Source organism: Rutilus rutilus (assembly GCF_951802725.1).
Source record: "Rutilus rutilus genome assembly, chromosome: 1".
Taxonomy (NCBI): domain Eukaryota; kingdom Metazoa; phylum Chordata; class Actinopteri; order Cypriniformes; family Leuciscidae; genus Rutilus; species Rutilus rutilus.
In genome coordinates, this window is record NC_140209.1 from 36,467,747 (window position 1) to 36,488,566 (window position 20,820).

Consider the following 20,820-nt stretch of genomic DNA (forward strand, 5'->3'; position numbering starts at 1 on the left):
AAAAAAGCTTAAATTTCAGCCAATTCCTCAGACATTCATCATGTCACAGTTCCATTCTCTGGAAGAAACCGAATCACAATGAAACTGATAAAAGAGACTTTCTCTAGTGAGAATACTTTGATGTCTCACCTACTTTAAAGAGACAATACAAGGTGTACGTGTCTTTTTCTGGCCTCTGAGTCAATTTAGTCCTACCAAAAAAATATATAGTTCCCAGCATGCTCTTGATAACCTTTCATATTTTCCCTGATTTTCTGTGGGGCGTAAATGTAAATTAACAAGCAGCAATATGTTAATTCAAGACTCTGCATGACAAATTTCTTGTTGCAGGTGAAGGTGCAGCCGGACCACTTCAGTGGCATAATACAGCATTGTTTTCCAGCGCTCCATGGGCCTTTGCAAATGAAATCAAACCATTACTACTGATATGCCCACACACGCTTTTGCATATTTCTGTGAATCCATTATACCAAACATCCCTATATCTGCCCTTTCGCTTTTGCACCCCTAGGCTCAGGAACAACTGCATATGTGAGCGCAAATTAACCGTAATGGCCTCACTTCCCCATCCCTAGCAGCCAGGAGACGTTTGACATTTGAGTGGGTGTGTGACACAGGAGGATGGTTACTGGTTAAGGGAAGGAAGAACTGCAGATTTCAGCCAGCGTTTGCAATTTTCAAGTGCAATATGCAGTCAATCCGATGTCGGAGGAATGAAGAACTTATGTCGTCATACAACTAATATTAGGCATCAGCATTGTCTCATGTTGTTTAAAAGACAGTTTCTCATATTTGGAAATCAGACAAATGAGTGGGAGACTGTGTCAACGTTGAGCACTAGGTCGTGTGTGCACTCTCCCACGCCGAAAACGCCCACCTTTTGCGAGAGAGGGCCTTTAACGGCGCTCTTCCTTAGGAAACGATGGGTTTCTCCCCACACATCTTAACGCGCTGATTAAGAGATACGGCATTATAGTGTCATTCATCACATTGGCTTTGTGTTCATGTCAGGACGTGACTCAGCCGAGTTAAAAATGAAGCATCACGTACTACAGCGGTTCACCCCAACAGACACACAAACACACACACAGTCCACCCCCACCCCCACCCCTACCCCTGTCTTTTATACCTTGACCAGATTTCCTCTCGACTTATTTTGGAGCGAGTGAGTAAGAGAGCGCTCTTCACTTCCTCATTTCATTAGCAGGTGTTTAGCGGGGCCTCTTAAAAGGAGAAATGTTGGGAACACATTTAAAGTTGCACAGCAGAAGTGATACTCATTTTATAGTATATTTAAATACAAATGATCAGGAGATCAACTTCCACTTACCAGTGTAAGTTAATATATCTGTGTCTGCGTCATTGTCTAAGTGGCATGAGACTAGTCATTTATAGAGTGTAAAGACTGAATTTTTGTTGTTGTTGCTCAAAACGTAGTTTGCAATATGAGGAAAGAGTGAATTTGGACACAGCTCTTTGTATTAAAAAACTACCTGAAATGTGATCTGACCACTGAGACTGAGACGCATTGAATCAAAATTCTGATTAAATCGGGTTTCGCACTTATTCGGTAAAATAGTAATCTTGTGAAATATTAAGATTAAAATAACTGTTTTCTATTTTCATTTATTCCTGTGATGTCAAAGCTGAGTTTTCAGCATCATTACTCCAGTCTTCAGTGTCACATGATCCTTCAGAAATCAGTCTAATATGATGATTTGATGCTCAAGAAAAATGTATTATTATTATCAATGTTGAAAATGGTAACTTGTGTTGCTTAATGTTTTTGTGGAAACTTGGACTTTTTTTGTTCAGGATTATTCGATGAACAAAGAGTTCAAAAGAACAGATTTATTTTTAGAAATAGAAATATATAGTAACATTAGAAATGCCTTTACTGTCACTTTTGATCAGTTTAATGTGTTATATCTGAATAAAAGTATTCATTCTTTCAAATCAAATCTAACTGATCCCAATTTTATAACGGTAGTATACGGCAGATTTAGAAGTGTTTTACTAACTACTAATCAGGAACGAGTCAGACGCAAATCTAATCAAACTAACAAGTCAAAGACCTACAATTTTGTGTTGTTTAACAGAGCATTATTTACACTGTTTCAAGTTCACCGAGCAATCAAGAAAAATCTACAGGTTGTTACCCTGCGGGACCCTGCTTGAGTGATTTTCATGTTGAAGAGCAGTGTAAAACCAAGCTAGCGGAAGCCCCTACCACGTGCTCCTGAGTCTCCATCCGATTTTAGCACAAAAAAACCCACAAACCAAAGCGCCTCAGCCAATGGGCTGCAGCCCTGCTCCACCAAGCTACCAGTTCGGGGGAACTGCACTAAACTGTTTTGTGTGAAAGTGAAAGAGTCCTGATGTGGGCCTGCTCTCTTACAATGACTGAAATTGTACACTCTAAACACAAGGATCAAGAGTAAATTCTGACCTAATTAAGACTGCGCTGATGAGAAATCTAAATATAGCACATTTGTGAGATAAAAACTGATATACGTCACGTATTATTACATAAACATAACAGGAACGGTTTACTCAAAAATGAAAATCATTTCAATCATCCTCGTATCGCTCCAAACCCGTATGACTTTCTTTCTGTTTGAACACCAAAGGACTTCAAGAGGTACGGGTGTTTGACAAAACAATCAATGCACCGTAGACGTGTCCACGCGACACATAGGCAATATTCCAAGCCTTCTGAAGTCATGCAATGGCTTTCTGTGAAGAAGTGGGCAAGAAAGAAAAATCCGGCTGAAGCTCTCAAATCTCACTCAGTCACACAAATGCCATGTTGGGTTTGTACACAAAGTTTGATATCATTGACGTGACGCACCGTATTTGAACCGCATACGAGCAAGGCTGAGATCTGAGAACCATGGAGCAGGAGATGCTCAGCAAATAAATCTGGGTTTTTTTGGTATGACTTCAGAAAACTTGCAATACTGCATACGGTAAGTTTTTTTTAGCCGTTTTTGAAGTTCTGCTACTAGTCGGTGTGCAATGTGTCTTGTATTGTGATCCACAGAGGAAAGTTACAGATACAACAACATGGCAATTTTCACATTTGGTTGAACTATCACTTTAAGGTTGTGAACTTTAACCCTGGAGACCCAGACCACTAATAGGTTTGAACAATTTGTTTCTCATGAAAATTACTTTTATTCAGCGAGAATGCATTAAATGAACCGATAGAGAGTAAAGACATTTATAATGTTACAAAAGATTCCCATTTCAAATAAATGCTGGTCTTTTGAACTTTGTTCATAAAAAAAAAAAAAAGATTATCATGGTTTCCTCACAAATATTAAGCAGCAAATCTATTCACAACATTAATGATTATATTAAGAGATGATTTGATGCTCAAGAAACATTATATTAGACTGATTTCTGAAGGATCATGTGACACTGAAGACTGGAATAAAGATGCTGGAAATTCAGATTTGCATCACAGGAATAAAATACATTTTAAAATGTATTCAAACAGACAACAGTTATTTTCAATTGTAATATATTAATATTAGTTTTTACTGTATTTTTGAACAAATAAATGTGACCTTTTGATGGTGGTGTATATCCATAAGTTATTCTTTTTTTAATTTTAATTCTCATACTTTTGTGTTATTTTAAATGTTTGATGACAGTGTAATATTATTCTAACATGGTATTATTATAACACTATGTTATTTACAGCACTACCTTCCATGAGGTGTGTCATTTATGTGCAACTAACATCACCAAACAGAACTGAACAAACACTGACTGGTTTCAAACAAGTTTTCTAAATACTAACCACAAACTGGCCAGACAAATAAGACAATCCCACAACTCTTTTTTTTCATTGTCAAAATACGGACTGTTTAATTAATACATACATAAGCCAATAAATAAACAAGTGAATGATTAAGACAGTCCTCAAAGCTTGCTTCCTGAAATTTTGGTGATAGTGTGCTATTGACAGGCATGCAAATAGCACCCTCAGATCACAAACCACATTTCAAATTAAACTTGATGACAAACTGCACAGATGCAACCGAGACATTGAAAATGCTACATTCCCAGATCGATAACAGAAATATGCAGTTGCTTCAAATGAACCATAAGAAATCCATTGTTTTGGGTTTAAGAGTGAATCTGCACATTCCAGCTGTAATGCAATTGCTCGAAATTGGATCCAGCAAACACTAACAATTCAACCTTTGTGAGGGACGATGCCATGCACATGAACCCAAGAGCCGATCTGATGACATTCACAATACAGGAGCTTTCTTCTCTCCCTCAGTCAGGTGCGGCGTGTATGTTGACATGGCATGCTTTTCAAGTGGATTTGTGGAGTTCAACAAATCTGTGCTTGCACAATTCTATTTAGGATTCTGAGCGAAACACCAAGATGCTCATATTGTTCAGACGTTACAGCATCTCTGCTTGCACTTCACTATTAAATGAGCTTAAAGGAGAACTCCGGTCAATTTTAACATTGAGCTAATTTTTTTGTACATTTGGAGTGCTGTCAGTACAGAGAACAACGACAAAAATCGGTGTTGCCTACAACGTGTTATCCTCGTTTTAAAATTTGCACCCTGTTGACTTCAATGGGGCAAGTTTTAAACCTGCTTTTAGCCTCTTAACATCCTTGATGTGTCATTACAAGTGCACAGGTCATGTGAGTGATTCCTTCGGAGTGAACGCGGGTGAATCTGACTGCAGTAGATGTGAAAGAAATATATAAAAAATGATGTTTATTCAGCCAGCGCACATACCTGTATTTACATCCTGTTTTCGGTCGAAGTCCACAGTAGTCGATTGTCGAGTTCACGCGCGTGATCATAGGTACTAAACTTATGCGCGTGAACTCGACAATCGATTACTGTGGACTTCGACCGAAAACAGGATGTAAATACAGGTATGTGCGCTGGCTGAATAAACATCATTTTTTATATATTTCTTTCACATCTACTGCAGTCAGATTCACCCGCGTTCACTCAGAAGGAATCACTCACATGACCTGTGCACTTGTAATGACACATCAAGGATGTTAAGAGGCTAAAAGCAGGTTTAAAACTTGCCCCATTGAAGTCAACAGGGTGCAAATTTTAAAAAGAGGATAACACGGTGTAGGCAACACTGATTTTTGTCGTTGTTCTCTGTACTGACAGCACTCCAAATGTACAAAAAAATGAGCTCAATGTTAAAATTGACCGGAGTTCTCCTTTAACATTTTCAGATTTCAAGCGGTTTCATGACATTACAAATTTTGTAGCACATATGTGACCATGGACCACAAAACCAGTCACGGGTATATCTGTGGCAATAGCCAACAATACATTGTATGGGTCAAAATTATCCATTTTTCTTTTATGCCAAAAATCATTAGGATATTAAGTAAAGATCATGTTCCATGAAGACATTTTGTAAATTTCCTACCGTAAATATATAAAACATTTATTTTTGTGAGTGAATGCATCACAACCGTGAACATAAATGAACAACTTTAAAGGAGATTTTCTCAATGTTTCGATTTTTTTGCACCCTCAGATTCCAGATTTACAATAGTTGTATCTCGAGCAAATATTGTCCTATCCTAACAAACCATACATCAGTGGAAAACTTATTTATTCAGCTTTCAGGTGATACATACATCTCAATTATGTATGGTTAGGTTATGTGGTCCAGGGTCACATATGTGTTAATTATGTCCAGATGCATAATTATGCATCTGGACATAATTATGCATAAATAATGCATTTGATGCATACATATTTTGACCAGGAAATCACTACATGACATGCTGCATCACTATATTTTAAGGTTTGAAAATAATTTGAATGCCTTTGTGGTGAAACACTCTTTGTTCTACCAGAATTATGTATTTCATTAAGACAACAGAAGGTCTGTGAGTTTTGCCTCATCATTTCTTCATAAAATAGCACTTTTTTAAAGACCCACATTCGTAATTCATATTGCGCGCTAAAAAAAATGTGTCAGTGGTACGTTAAAAGCATTGTCATCATTATGCCACAGATTGGTATTGAGTATTTTTTTAGTATGTTGGTCAAATTGGACTGTATAGAAAATGTTTGTATGTCACGCCACATATCTGTAACACCACAGTATATAGGACAAGATACAAACAGAACTGTGTATTTAACTAGTGTCTTGATTCAATTAGATGTTGTATCTCTGCTTGATGTAAAAATACTGTACATAATACATCACATACACAAACATCATCATGCCTGACTTTGAAGGTGCCTTAAATATCCTATTGTGTACTTGAGGAACTTCAAAATATATCTGAAGCCTGTTCCTAATGATAAGGTTATTGAAGGAACTAGTATGGACAGACTGTGCAGTTCCTGCAAGGGACTTTACATTTTATAAGTTCTGAATATTTGACCCATGAAATGCATTTTGGAAAGGAGTGGCATATTACTTTTGATAACCCTTTACAATAAGGTTTCATTAGTAAACATTAGTTAACTATGTTAGTTAACATGAACTAATAATTAACTGCACTTCTACAGCATTTATTAATCTTTGTTCATGTTCATTTCAACATTTACTAATAGAGTACTAAAGATCAAAAGTTGTATTTGTCAACATTAGTTAATGCACTGTGAAGTAACACGAACAAACAATGAACAACTGGATTTATATTAACTAACGTTAACAAAGATGAACAAACACAGTAACAAATGTATTGCTCATGGCGTGAACAGTTGGATCAACTTAAAAAAATTACTTCAATTGGTAACACCTAAAGAAATTAAGTTTTCTCAACTTAAATTATCACGTTTTATCGTGAAAAACGTGATAATTTAAGTTGAGAAAACTTAATTTCTTGTTAATTAATACACTAACTAATGTTAACAATGAGACCTTATTGTAAAGTGTTAAACACTCAATTTGAACAAATTATACTGTTAAATCAACAGTACTGGAGATGTAAATAATACATGCTAATAGGCACTGCTAGAACACATTTAATATTTGTTATTTCAGTTGTTTGGAGTGTTTCTTTATGCTAGCTGTACATCAACACTCACCACTGAAAAAGTGATTTGACATATTTGAGATATAGCATTTTTACCCTCAAATACATATTTATTAGCACTCAATAATATTTTCTCTGTGAGCCCTAATATGTATTTTTCTTTTATAAATTGTCTCATTTTATCTGGAACTTAGACAATCTTCGATCAAAACGAAAATGAAAAATAAGCTAAACTATTTCAGATGATCCTGTTCATGTGTTTGATGTCAACGATTTCATACATTCATTAAATACTTAGTAGCCAATGATTGGTGCAATCTTTTTCTCAAGGATTTTTCTTGTCCCCAACCAGTTATCATTATTACTATTCACTTGTGTAAATAATCAACCATCATATCATTATATTCATGATATGTCATCAAGTCTATAATTAAAACATGTTATGAAATAAATATGCCATGAATCATTAAATCACTCTCACATAGATTCAGCATTCAAAAATGCATTCACTCATAAATATGTCAAATCCAAAATAGTGATTATATTCATAAGGCATTACTGTTTGCTGTTCTTTAGAGTTGCATTCTTTAGTCACTGATTTATTAGATTGGATGAGAAGTTAACATGTTCTTGCAGAACATCACGAAACTTGCTATAGGACAAAGGAAGGGCGGACACATCAAGCATGCTGAGGCATCCTACAACAATTATTACACTATTCCTGTAGAGCAAGCTGTATTTTAAAGGAAAAGCTTTCCTAGTTGAATTAGAACTCTCCTAAAGTCTTTATCAAAGAAAGCATGCCATGACATGTGGCTCAATTTGTTAAGCAAATATGAGGTCGTTATAGCGCATCTGTTGAACATACATAGTGGAACCTCCCATTCATGAACGATCACATCATGACATCTTCACACTATACACATCTCACGAGCAGGGCCGAGGGGGACACAGACAGACAGACAGACAGTGTGACTCATTATGGCAACAGCAGCTATTTACATTAGTTGCATCAGTGATTGTGAAATGAAGGATTTTGTCTCAATGCACAGAAAATAATCATAATCTGATTAGAGACAGCAACAATGCACCAAATCCCATGAAAACTTTAAAAACTCAACAGTAACAGCAACAAGTTGATATATGGAGCATGCAAAAGAGAGGCAAGTAGAGGTTGACAGTAGATTGATGTTTATGTGCAGTACATAAATAACAGAATAACCATGCACAACAACACAAATTGTCATTGGATTAATGGTGCCAGATTAATGTGGCAATGCATGATGATCCTTTCACTCCCTGACTTTTCAATGAGTGCACACAGCATGCACACTTGTTAGATTCCATCACTCATTTAATAATGGCATCTGAATTTTAGTTTATAGTCCATGTCGGAACTGCAAGATTAAACTCATTTACATCCTATTAGCTGGTTATTAGGTTATTATGAGGGAGGATGAGTGACTAATAAATGGAGAGAACGATAGATTTTATGAGTAAGATAGCAACCCAAATATAGCTTTTATATTTCTGCAAAGAAGATAATCTAATCACACTATTTCATCTGTCGCATCACTTTAACATGCTTCGTTTAAGCGCGCGACACTGGAAAGGACTTTCCTAACCTAAATTCTACACTAAAGTCAAGTAATGTACACATATAGTTCAAGAAGTCCAAAAACCACACAAGCATATCCGTTGTTTTGTTAATATTTTGTAGAGAAGAAAAAAAAAAATCAACCTGATACGCATTAGTTTCCTGCGTACTCGTACTGTCGGACGCCGAGGTGCGTCGAAAAGTTTGTGATTAAGTTCGGCTCTGAAATGTTTACTTAACTAAACAGTTACATTCATCATCGTGTTCCTCTTTAAATCGACAGCGGGCTCAAGTGATTTACCTGTTGTAGATCGCTCCTCGGGGTTTAATTCGACAGATCCATTCTAGTTACTTGAAGACGCCAGACTTTCAAACAGCTCAACTCTGTCGCAACAACTCACACGACAAGCTGCATGAATTCACCTGCAGCCTGACAGTAAACTGTCATTCAAAGCGCAGTGGGCGGGGCTAATGGAGCTAATCACTATATTAACTTGCAGCTGCAGTGATCGACGTTTTATGTGTCCGTCGTTCTTAACTTTCTGACCATTAAAGGGCTCTCATTGTCTAGCTCTCCTTGTTAAAAATAAGTAAATAAATATCTTGGTAACACTTTACAATAAGGTTTCATTAGTTAACATTAGTTAAATACATTAACATGAACTGCACTTCTACAGCATTGATTAATCTACTTTGTTAATGTTAATCTAAACATTTACTAATACATTATTAAAATCAAAAGTTTCATTAGTTAACATTAGTTAACTACATTAACATGAACTGCACTTCTACAGCATTGATTAATCTTCTTTGTTAATGTTAATCTAAACATTTACTAATACATTATTAAAATCAAAAGTTGTATTTGTTACCATTAGTTAATGCACTGTGAACTAACACGAACAAACAAGCTGGATTTTAACTAACGTTAAGATGAACAAATAACTAATGTGTTGCTCATGGTTAGTTCATGTTAGTTAATACATTAACTTATGTTAACAAATGAATCCTTATTGTAAATTTAGGTATATGTGCACTTTAGGTGAGAAATATAAATATTAAATTAGATTTACTCCATATGTAATACTGCAGAATAGAAACAACAACGAGCATTAGCTAATTTCTCAGTTCTACTTAATTGTAGTTTTGTTTGCTTACTTCACTTCATGTGGCTTACCTGTTAACATGTAGACATTTCTTATTCATATTCCATCTAAGATTTTGTAATCCATTGGTGCGACATTGTTTTGTACTGGATGAATAGCCTGCTGATTTGCCTATGTCTAACACTAAACAAAAGGCTATGATGTGATAGTTAGCATGATACGAATCTCAATTATTCGAACAATCATTTTAATAAGTCATTGACACAATTCTAAAAGCCTCCTATCAGTGGTTCATCTTAAATCCCAAGAACACAAAATCTGTCTAATGATCCGTCTCATCTAAAGCATCTAAATATCAGATTTGGAAGATGAACAAAGTGCCCTAACTACCGTTGGAGTGCCATGATTTTGTTGAGATACAGCTTTCAAACAGATTTAGGAATATATGCGTGAAGTCTTTATTTATGTGCTCATGTGTTGTCTCACAGGGGGGAAATGTTCTCCACTCCAGCGTCTGACAGATAGTTTCATCATGGTTCAGAACATGCAAATGCAACCCCAAAACATTTGTTTATGGCAACAGTTACACAAATGTCACACCTTGCTTCCAGAGGGACAGTTTCATTCGTATTTTACACAAATGAGCAGAACAAAAAATAGGCCTATAACCAGATTTAACTTGACTTCAATTTAACTTGACTCAGCACTTGCATTTTATTTGAACTATTGTGTATAGGCTATGTTGCGGTTCTTATAGCATAAAAAAGTTTTGGTGTAGGGAGAAATGATTTGCAATGAATGAATGAAACTCTGGAAATCCTACTGAGGTAAGGTCTCAGTCATTAAAATAGCACATTGCCTGTTGTGTAGACTTCATACTTAATGAGCATAGAAAATGATTCACATTGGGGTTATGTACAAGGAACATTACAATACAGACAACACTTAATATCATAGATCTAATTCAGACCTTTCAGTTTTGACGCTTCACAGTGTCACATAATGTATCAAACAAAGAGAGTCAGTCTATAAAGAGTGTTCCCTCTAGTGGTAAAAACAAAGCAAAACAACAAGCGAAACAAAATTTTAGTTACAGTACGTATATTGTATTGATTGTTACACGTTTTTATTTTTTACATTCGCTAGGACACATTTCTCAATATACTATTTCAAAACACTTCACACAGTCCTCCAAACCAACATTCAACTTGGCACAGCAGTTAATTCCACATTTAAAATGCGCCAAAACCACCTAAAGGGATAGTTCATCTAAAAAGGAAATTCTGTCATCATCAACTCACCTTCAAGTTGTTCCAAACCTGTATGCATTTCTTTCTTCTGCTGAACACAAAAGAAGGTATTTTGAAGAATATGGGTAACCAAACAGTTGATGGACTCCATTGACTTCCATACAAAATATATATATATATATAAAAAAAAAATACTATGGAAAGCAATGGGGTCCATCAACTGTTTGGTTACTTTTTTGTGTTCAGCAGAAGAAAATAATTCATACAGGTTTGGAACAACTTGAGGGTGAATAAATGATGACAGAAGTTTCATTTTTGGGTGAACTATCCCTTTAATTCATATTTCAAATCAACAAATTTACACTAGCAAAGGTTGTCACACACAACAAACACACTGTGTCACTCATAAAACCCTAACAACCTAAAACCACTAATAACATGTAGAATTTTACAATTATTTATTTGGCAAAATGTCTTTACAAAATAAGAATGACTTTCAGGTCCGTGTACGGTCCGTGTACTTTTTGATCATTTCATTTCCTGTTTGGAATGGAATAAAGAGAAATGAAAACCAGCTCGTTTATTCGTTTTGTAGTTTAGTTTAAAAAAACGAAAAAATGAGATTTTGGCTCGATTTTTCATTTTTCGTTAGTGGTTTACAAATCGGTTTATGGGTTTGATATTTCATTTGCACACGTGGCGCCGCTGAAACGCCCCTTTCATCTGATTGGTCAAACCGCTCCGCCTTCAGTAAGCTACAAGCTTTTCTTTCTGTCAGGCAGAATAAGAGTCAGTACGAGTGCGGCACTGACAAATGCACTTTAATAAAATAATGTCTGAAACCACCACTCACTGTTAACTACGCACAATATTTGAAGCAGAAATATGTTGCTGGTCACGTAATTCGTCCTGTTGCGACTTGCAAGCGACCCCATTAATGTGAACCACAGTAGGCCTATGTGACATTATTTTAGCATGATGTATTTCCCATTGATAAGTACAGTGCAAATAGTTCCGTCTCTTTGGATAAAAGGGAAGTGAAAATAAAAATCAATAATAGGCTGAACTGTACTACCATGATAATATGTCCGTAACATTTAGGCTACCACTCTCGTCTTTTATTTACATCAAAAGGCAGATAGGCGTGTGTGACATATGTAGGCTAGGCTATAGATCATTTTGAAAATTTAATAGAAACAAAATTTAGATTATGAATGTAAGCATGTGTAGCCAACTCAGTTCACATGAAAAGAAAGAGACAGAAAAGAGAGAGCTATAGAATCACTGAACGTACATTAATACTGACAAAATTAGCAGGTTTGGGATTAATTAAAATCATGTCGGTTGAAGAGCACGGCATACCTTTAAAATGTTATGTTTTATTATAAAACGAATACAATTTTATTACATACTGAATTGGTCGATGTTTCTCTGAGTTTTCTTTATTATGTTGGCTTAAGAAAGCCAGCATTTACACAATATTATTATTATTATTTATTATTATTATTATTATTATGAGAAATTGACTCCGCCTAGAACTTTAATGCTTCACCAAACTCAGCTCAGACCTTCAGACTGGTCTGACTCGCTTATATCTTTTCTAACTGGTCAGACTTTGACAATGAAGGCCGTACTACTTAATGCTGTCCACTAGAGGGGGCGACAGGATAATAAGTGTTTTCTACTCTTTCCCTGTTTGCATCAGTTTAAATGACAAATAAATGCATGAATTTCATTCATAAATAGGCCATATCTGTGTATCCACTCTCTAGTTTATTTTAAGATATTGTTATTCACACTAGTTTTTGCATTTAATGTTTGTCCATAACTTGTATTTGTCATGAGCCTCTATATTTTAAGATGTAGTCTACTTAAAAAAAAAAAAAATGATTCAACAACACAAACTCTGTTTTTACTCGGCAAATTTGTTTTCCTTTCAAGTAGGCTATAGCCTACAAGTTATCCTGCTTTTTGCCATGGCTTGCCATACTACCCAGAATAAACAATATTTTCTCCACACAAGATGTTTAAAAACCCTGCAAAGTTTTTGTGAAGACAGTTCCAGTTCTGTTTAGGCTATTGTAGTTTGTAATGCTTTGTTATGTTCCTAAATTTATATAGGCCTAACAATGCTATTCGTATTGGAATTGTGTAATTACTAATCACAGATTATGAACATGTTTTCAGAGGTGGACAAAGTACACAACTTCCTTACTTGAATGAAAGTACAGATACTACTGGTCAAATATTACACTGTTACGAGTAAAAGTTGTAAAGACCGATTTTTACTTAAGTAAAAATAGCCTACAGAAGTACTTGTTTTTAAAAGTAGGCCTACTTAAAGGATAATTCCAGTATTTAACACTTTGAGTCTATTTTGTAGTTTGTTTTGGATGAACAAGAGTGGTGGACAAAGAAATTTTGACAATGGTTCCTGTCTCGACTTTTTGACCGCTTTAGAATGGGAGTCTATGGCCATGCACAAACATGTCCTTAAAACAACCCTTAACGTTCGTTTTCAAAACTGTTCAACTCACCGAGTGGTTAGTGGTGTTCGTTGATGATTAAAAACAAATATATCGGCGCAATGTATGATTTCAATCCGTTTATTTTTCTATAGTGGAACTATTTTTTCAGATACCTCACAACCGCGTATAAACTTCCGCTCGATATTTGAGTCTGAAGCGTCTTTTCCGTTCCCGGTAGCGCATATATATCAACGAGCAATGAGTCCTCCAACAGAAATCAATGGGATTTTACAAAATGCCAAATAAAGCACGACAGAAACTGTATTTCGCTACTCTACTTGTCTTGGAACATCAACGAACACAACTCGGTGAGTTGAACCGTTTTGAAAACGAACATTAAGGGTTGTTTTAAGGACATGTTTGTGCATGGCCATAGACTCCCATAAAGCGGTCATGGGCAATTCTAAAATAGTCAAAAAGTCGAGACGGGAACCATTGTCAAAATTTCTTTGGCCACCACTCTTGTTCATCCAAAACAAACTACAAAATAGACTCAAAGTGTTTAATACTGGAATTATCAAGTATCAAAAGTAAATGTCACATTGGTTTATTTTTGTTGCATTGTTGTGTGTAATACTTACAGTACCTTATTCCTCTGAATCTATGTCTGCCTACCCTTATATCAATATCACATTTATTTCTAGAGCAAAGTTCCAGTAGTGGATTGAATGTGAGATTGAATAAGTGCACTCAACGTCCACAATGGTTTCGGACACCCAAATGGCTGTTCCCTCAAATAGTGCCCTATTTAAAGTTTTATGGCTTTTAGTATGAATATGTTAGCCTTACTGTTATCTATAAGCTAGTGTGCACCAAAACAATGACAAAATTAGCATTTAGAAGACCAAACCCAACGTTGAAAATGAAAATCAGGTTGATGTCAGAATCCAACACCAGATTGACATTAATCTCCAACGTTGGACAGACGTTGTATTGTGGTTGAAAACAAGGATATATTCCCATTGGGTTGTAGGGTTTTCATGTTTAATGGGAACTTTAGACATAATGATTTTTATACTGTACAAACTGTGTGATCCCCTTACTCTAATGCAGTGGTTCCCAATTCCAGTCCTCGTGACCCACTGCTCTGCACATTTTGTAGGTCTCTCTTATCTGACACACTCAGTTCAGTTCATGGAGTCTCTCCTAATGAGCTGATGATCTGGTTCAGGTGTGTTAAATAAGGGAGACATACAAAATGTGCAGAGCAGTGGGTCACGAGGACTGGAATTGGGAACCACTGCTCTAATGTAACAGTTATGGGTAGGTCATCTACGGACATATTATCATGGTACAGTTCAGCCTATTATTGATTTTTATTTCCACTTCCCTTTTATCCAAAGAGACGGAACTATTTACACTGTATTTATCAATGGGAAATACATCATGCTAAAATAATGTCACATAGGCCTACTGTGGTTCACATTAATGGGGTCGCTTGCAAGTCGCAACAGGACGAATTGCGAGACCAGCAACATATTTCTGCTTCAAATATTGTGCTTTTCAGAAAGAAAAGCTTGTAGCTTACTGAAGACGGAGCGTTTTGACCAATCAGATGAAAGGGGCGTTTCAGCGCCGCCACGTGTGCAAATGAAATATCAAACCCATAAACCGATTTGTAAACCACTAACGAAAAATGAAAAATCGAGCCAAAATCTCATTTTTCGTTTTTTAAACTAAACTAAAAAACGAATAAACGAGCTGGTTTTCATTTCTCTTTATTCCATTCCAAACAGGAGATGAAATTATCAAAAAGTACACAGAGGATTACATTAAGGAACAAAATGATTCCTAATTGCTCCCCTTTTGTATTTGTATAGAAATTAAAAGACTAACACGTGTAGTAGGTGTTCAGCTACATCTAATTGTTGATAATATTACATTTTTTAGATATGGAATTTATTACAATATGTAATATGGTATTAGAATTTTAGCAAATTGCTGTCTTGCTCAGTTTTGTATTACGTTAGGTTTTGAACTTAACTTGGAAAAATATGTCAAAGTGCAAATTGGCCCATAAGCAAATAAAGTTTTGGCAGTGGTTGTGTTTGAGTGAGACAGGTAGTGCGTCTCGCTGAAAAGTTTGTTGACTCTCATGCTGTCATTGTTGATTAGATATTTACATCGAAGACCACACTTGTTGAGCAGCATTCTTAACATTCTGCTGCTCACACATCATGAGAGCCTATTAATCCACTTTATGACAGGTGAAACAAAAATGTTTATTCAGTTGTATTCACATTTACAAGAGATTGGAGATCCACATAGATTGAACATACAGTGTTTTTTAAAGCTACACTGTGTGATATTTTCCCCCATCTAGCGGTGAAATTGTATATGACTACCCAGTGAATCTTAGTTTCTGTTCCTTTCAATTTCGAGGGCGTTTTAACTCCTACGGTGGCCGTATTATTCCAAGATTAACATGGCTTCCAGTTCGACTTCGTCCAATTGTGCCTTTAAAACTATCACCTGTGATCCGTTGCAGCACAGATTTATGTTACAAGGTAAACAATACTTTTTTACCATTGACGTGAGGAAAAGTAACGCAAGTTATACTAGAGGTCATTCTGGCGTTATGCACAACCATGCTATGGTTGGACAAGCAACTATAAAACTTTGAATTTACACAAATAGGCTGAATTACCTGTCGAGAAGAAAGCAGGCAACTTCGGCGTCCGTTTTAAAATCTTTGTTCCTCATGAGCTCTTTCCATCTGGGAAAAGTTACTCCAGTATTGACTTTGGTCTTGCTGATTTGCCTGTCGCGTTGACGTTTTAATTCTCTCTTTCGCTTCCTTGGCGACTCTGCTATATGTCCTCGAAAATAGGCGTGATCCTCCATCAGCAGCCTTTCAAATCTGCCGGCAGTCGCGAGTAATCTCCCCCTCGCATTCGTCTCTGAGTCACTGAGTGTAAAGCGCGAAAGGCGAAGCTTGAATTTACAGGTATGTCCCTCTTTGGCTAATGTAGTTTCAAGATGGAGGGGCAACATGGCGACCGGCATTCTAACCCCTCACCCGTATGTACTTTCAATGGCAGATTATAAACTTACGAGAATACTTTATTACTTGAAAGAAGTAAATATACATTAATGAGCACATATATTTTTGAAAGACCTAAGTGTTTTTTGCTAAGAATCAACTAAAAAAATTACACAGTGTAGCTTTTAAAGAATTAGAAACATATTCGATGACCTTTTCTGAATATAGTCACATTGAGTGAAAGAAAACAAGCTCTTGAGCAGGTGAGTACCTTTGGCCAATAATTACACAGCGTTTCAGTGCTCTATATGCACTGTGTAAAGATAAAATCATGCTGAAAATAATAACCAAAAATGCACCAAACACTTGAAGTGTTTTGATTTACATATCCCAAATGCTATAATAATCATTGAGAAACACAAGTATGCATCCTTCTGATGCACTCCTATTTTTCAATCAACCAACAATAAGAGCAAATTGATTAAATATTTTTTTGTTAATTTTTGCTTCTATTCACCCTTTTTCTCGTCATGTTGCCCTGTCTCTTCTCTTTGCCGTCCTTTGCACTCTAATGTATGTTTAAATCCAGTTTGTGTATTTTCTTAATTAGGGAATGGAATTCCCTTTGCAATGCTCAATGAAATATCACAATGAATAGTTAAGTGGTAGACATCATGTATCAGAGAGATCATTTTAATGTTTTTATTACTAGAAATAGAGTTTTGCCATTAGAGCAGGACAAGATGTGATATTTCTGCTTTCTTCTTAAACCGATGATGCAGTCCTTGGTGAATCCGAATAGTGAGGCAAAACCATTACAGCTTTCCAAATATCAAGGGTTTATGCGGTAATCTTATTTGTTTGATGGTGACTTAAAAATGATAAATTGTTTTCAAAAAAAGTCTCCATTACTGAGAGCCATAATGGACCCTGGCTCTGAATGAGTACATCAATTTCCTTAGAAGTGGGTAAATCGATGAACATCAGCCTCGATACAACGTCTCTGATCGGTTTAAAGCCTCCTTCTGGTCTACTTGAGTAGTCCTCTCTTCTGTCGGACTTCATTCATTCTCAAGCCCTGTTGGTCAAATATAAATTAATAATGTAATCAAAGCTAATGTCTTTTCTGATCGAATGATTAATTTTTGGACGCAAACACGGGCGAAATGAATTTATACACACTGGCATGTGTCTGTGCTCCATAGATATTTGATTAGGCACATTTAGTTAATGTTTCTAATCACAGAGCTGAAAGAAGGCACCTATCAATGGGGAGGTCTTAAGTTTCTGAAAGCAATTGTCATCTTAGTCTCTCATTCTAATTTTCATCTGCCAGCTCTGCTCAGTCAAGTCCATTAATAACAGCGGTTTGACCAAGAATCCATTTCCGTGCCCAACCGCTGAGCAAAAGGAACAATAGGCCTGAAAATGGTATAACAAATGCTCAAGTTATTGAAGGCGGTGGAAAGCATTGTGTTTGCCTTCTTGCACAGAAATGAGACTGCATGGGTGAGATGCGGAATGAGCTGTGTGCTCATTAGAGTCATATAGGAAAGATTCTCAGAAACGTGACCTGAAGGCAAAGATTGGCTTTGGCAAATTTGTCCTTTTAGACTTGACATTTTTATATATATAATATAATATAATATATATATATATATATATATATATATATATATATATATATATATATATATATATATATATATGTATGTATATATATATTTTATATTATAATATAATATAATATATATATATATATATATATATATATATATATATATATATATATATATATGTATATATATATTTTATATTATAATATAATATAATATATATATATATATATATATATGTATGTATATATATATTTTATATTATAATATAATATAATATATATATATATATATATAAATGGCAAGTCTAAAAGGACAGATTTGCCAAAGACTTGACTATATATATATATATATATATAGTCAAGTCAAGTCACCTTTATTTATATAGCGCTTTTTACAATACAGATTGTATCAAAGCAGCTTCACAGTGATAACATGAAAATAATACAATAAAGTTTGTTTCTAAAAGAAAATTGCATCATCGTCCACCTTAAGTAAGGCAGATCAGTAATATTGTTGAATATTAAATGTCCCCAACTAAGCAAGCCAAAAGCCAAGGCAACAGTGGCAAGGAACCAAAACTCCATCAGTGACAGAATGGAGAAAAAAAATCCTTGGGAGAAACCAGGCTCAGTCGAGGGCCAGTTCTCCTCTGGCCAACGAATGAACAGTGTATGATTATGATTCAGGCAGTATTACAGATCAGAAGTCAGATTGGATCAGAACATTCAAATTATTTATCCAGTTCCATCTGGTTGGAAGTCAGAGTCATCACGCCGGTATGGAGACGAGTTTGTTGAGGATCAGTGCCGATGGCTGTCGTGTCGATGAGGCCTTCACAGGGCTGATGAGGCTGGCACTTCAGGGATATGTTGTGGATGGGTCCAGGCGCAGGTCCACCATCTGATCTGGATACGGCACGGATCCAGCTGACTTCAGTAAACCTCGGAATAAACAGAAAGACTAACATTAGCGTACGTGCCATTCTTCTTATGATGTAACGAGTACATTAGGTGTTCAAGGAAGTGTCATTTTTGGGAAGTGATATCTCCCAAGGGTAGCATGTACAGGGTGAACAGCAACGGTCCTAGTACTGAGCCTTGTGGTACTCCATACTGAACTTTTGATCGATATGACATCTCTTCATTTACTGCTACAAACTGATAATGGTCAGATAAGTATGATTTGAACCATGCTAGAGCAATTCCACTGATGGCAGCATAATTTTCGAGTCTATTCAAAAGAATGTTGTGGTCGATGGTATCAAATACTAGCCTGGGTTTCCCCATGCTGCCTTGAGCGCAGCGCGATTTTATTCACGCTGCTAGGTAGCCTGTAGCCTGGGTGCCAGCCCGAACCCCGCCCACAATATTTTTTGGTCGGGAAGTTCGGTCTGGACTCGCTCCGTTGAGGAGCTATTATGCCCGAACAAAAATTGTTCGGACCAATCAAATTGTCAGGGTGGGCTTTATACGATGATGGACAGATAAGCAATGGTAACGTCATCATCCACGTCATCAACGAGCGCTTGGGTTGAATTCAAATGACTGCCGCTGAAGAATTGAGATTTCACGAGTTCACGCTTACAAATAAGTCATATAGAATAAATGCATATTTGGCGTGCTGTCTGAGGAGAGGCTTCGGGCTCGGTATTCGGCCCGAACCCAAAGTACTCCCCCCGTATTCCTGGCTGTGGAAGAACAAGCCAAGAGTGAGTGCAGGGATGCTGAAAACTGTCATGTTAGGTGAGTTGACCGAGTGAATAAATATATGCTTTCCTCTCATGCTGATAGACGGTTGATTGGATTGATTATTTGAATGTGCTCCTCCTGAAATTTGTTTATAAAACATCATGTGTAGATTCCGCCATCGCGTCTGTTATAGAAGATATCGACAGCGCATTAATTTTAAAAGAGGAACAGAGAACCGCGATCGGAAACATGAATGAAAAACATACGTCACTTACTCCGTTGCTCTGATTGGTTGTAGGTCTATCCAATTGAGTGCAGAGGAATTTTTTTTCCTGGTTCGGTTGAAACACGCCCCATAATCAAATCTCTATGGAGAAGTATCAGACTCACATTCTGACTAGAATTGAGTATGACGACGTCAGGCTAGGTAGCCTGGATACCATGGACCAGATTTTCCCCTCAAAAAGGGAACCAATCACAGAACGGGGAGGGAGCAGCAAGACGATGACGACGTCTATGCGACACACCGAAGCAGTTTGTTTATATCTATGGATCCAACATGACAGCAGACGCGAAGTTCGATGCAGCACAAACGGCAATAGTCGCTGAACGCCATCGTGTACACTAGAGTCCTGCACGGGTTCGGGTACCCAACGGGTGACCCGCAAATTTTGCTCAAACGGGTGAAAAATATGCAACTGTGTCAGATACGGGTGCGGGTCGGGTCGGACACGGGGGAAACACGGGTCTAAACACGGGTTTAAAACAATCACATGCAAACGTAAAAATATATGCATATTTTTAGGAACACATCTACAAAAATATGCCTGTATTTCAAGTTGATAAAATCATTTAAAATCCACATCAGTTTATTTGTGCCCACGCGCCACGCCCTCCCAGGATCTATAACGTTACCTAGGCTACTTTCACTTTTAAAAATTCATCATAACCGCGCGCGCGATCTGCTTGCAGTCGTCGAGATGGATGCTGAGGAGTTGAAGAAAAGAATAGCAAGTGGAGATTGTAAAGTTGTCGACAAT

At 36.5% G+C, this 20,820-nt stretch overlaps 1 protein-coding gene across 1 annotated transcript in view; it reads right to left on the reverse strand.

Annotated features, from left to right (window-relative positions):
- The window catches only part of card11 (caspase recruitment domain family, member 11), a 29,474-nt gene extending 20,408 nt beyond the window's left edge, over nucleotides 1–9,066 (reverse strand). The window contains exon 1 of the mRNA XM_084408696.1: nucleotides 8,908–9,066. The gene's annotated coding sequence lies outside the window, so the exon portion shown is untranslated. The remainder of the gene's footprint in view (nucleotides 1–8,907) is intronic.
- Between the last annotated feature and the right edge of the window lie 11,754 nt (nucleotides 9,067–20,820).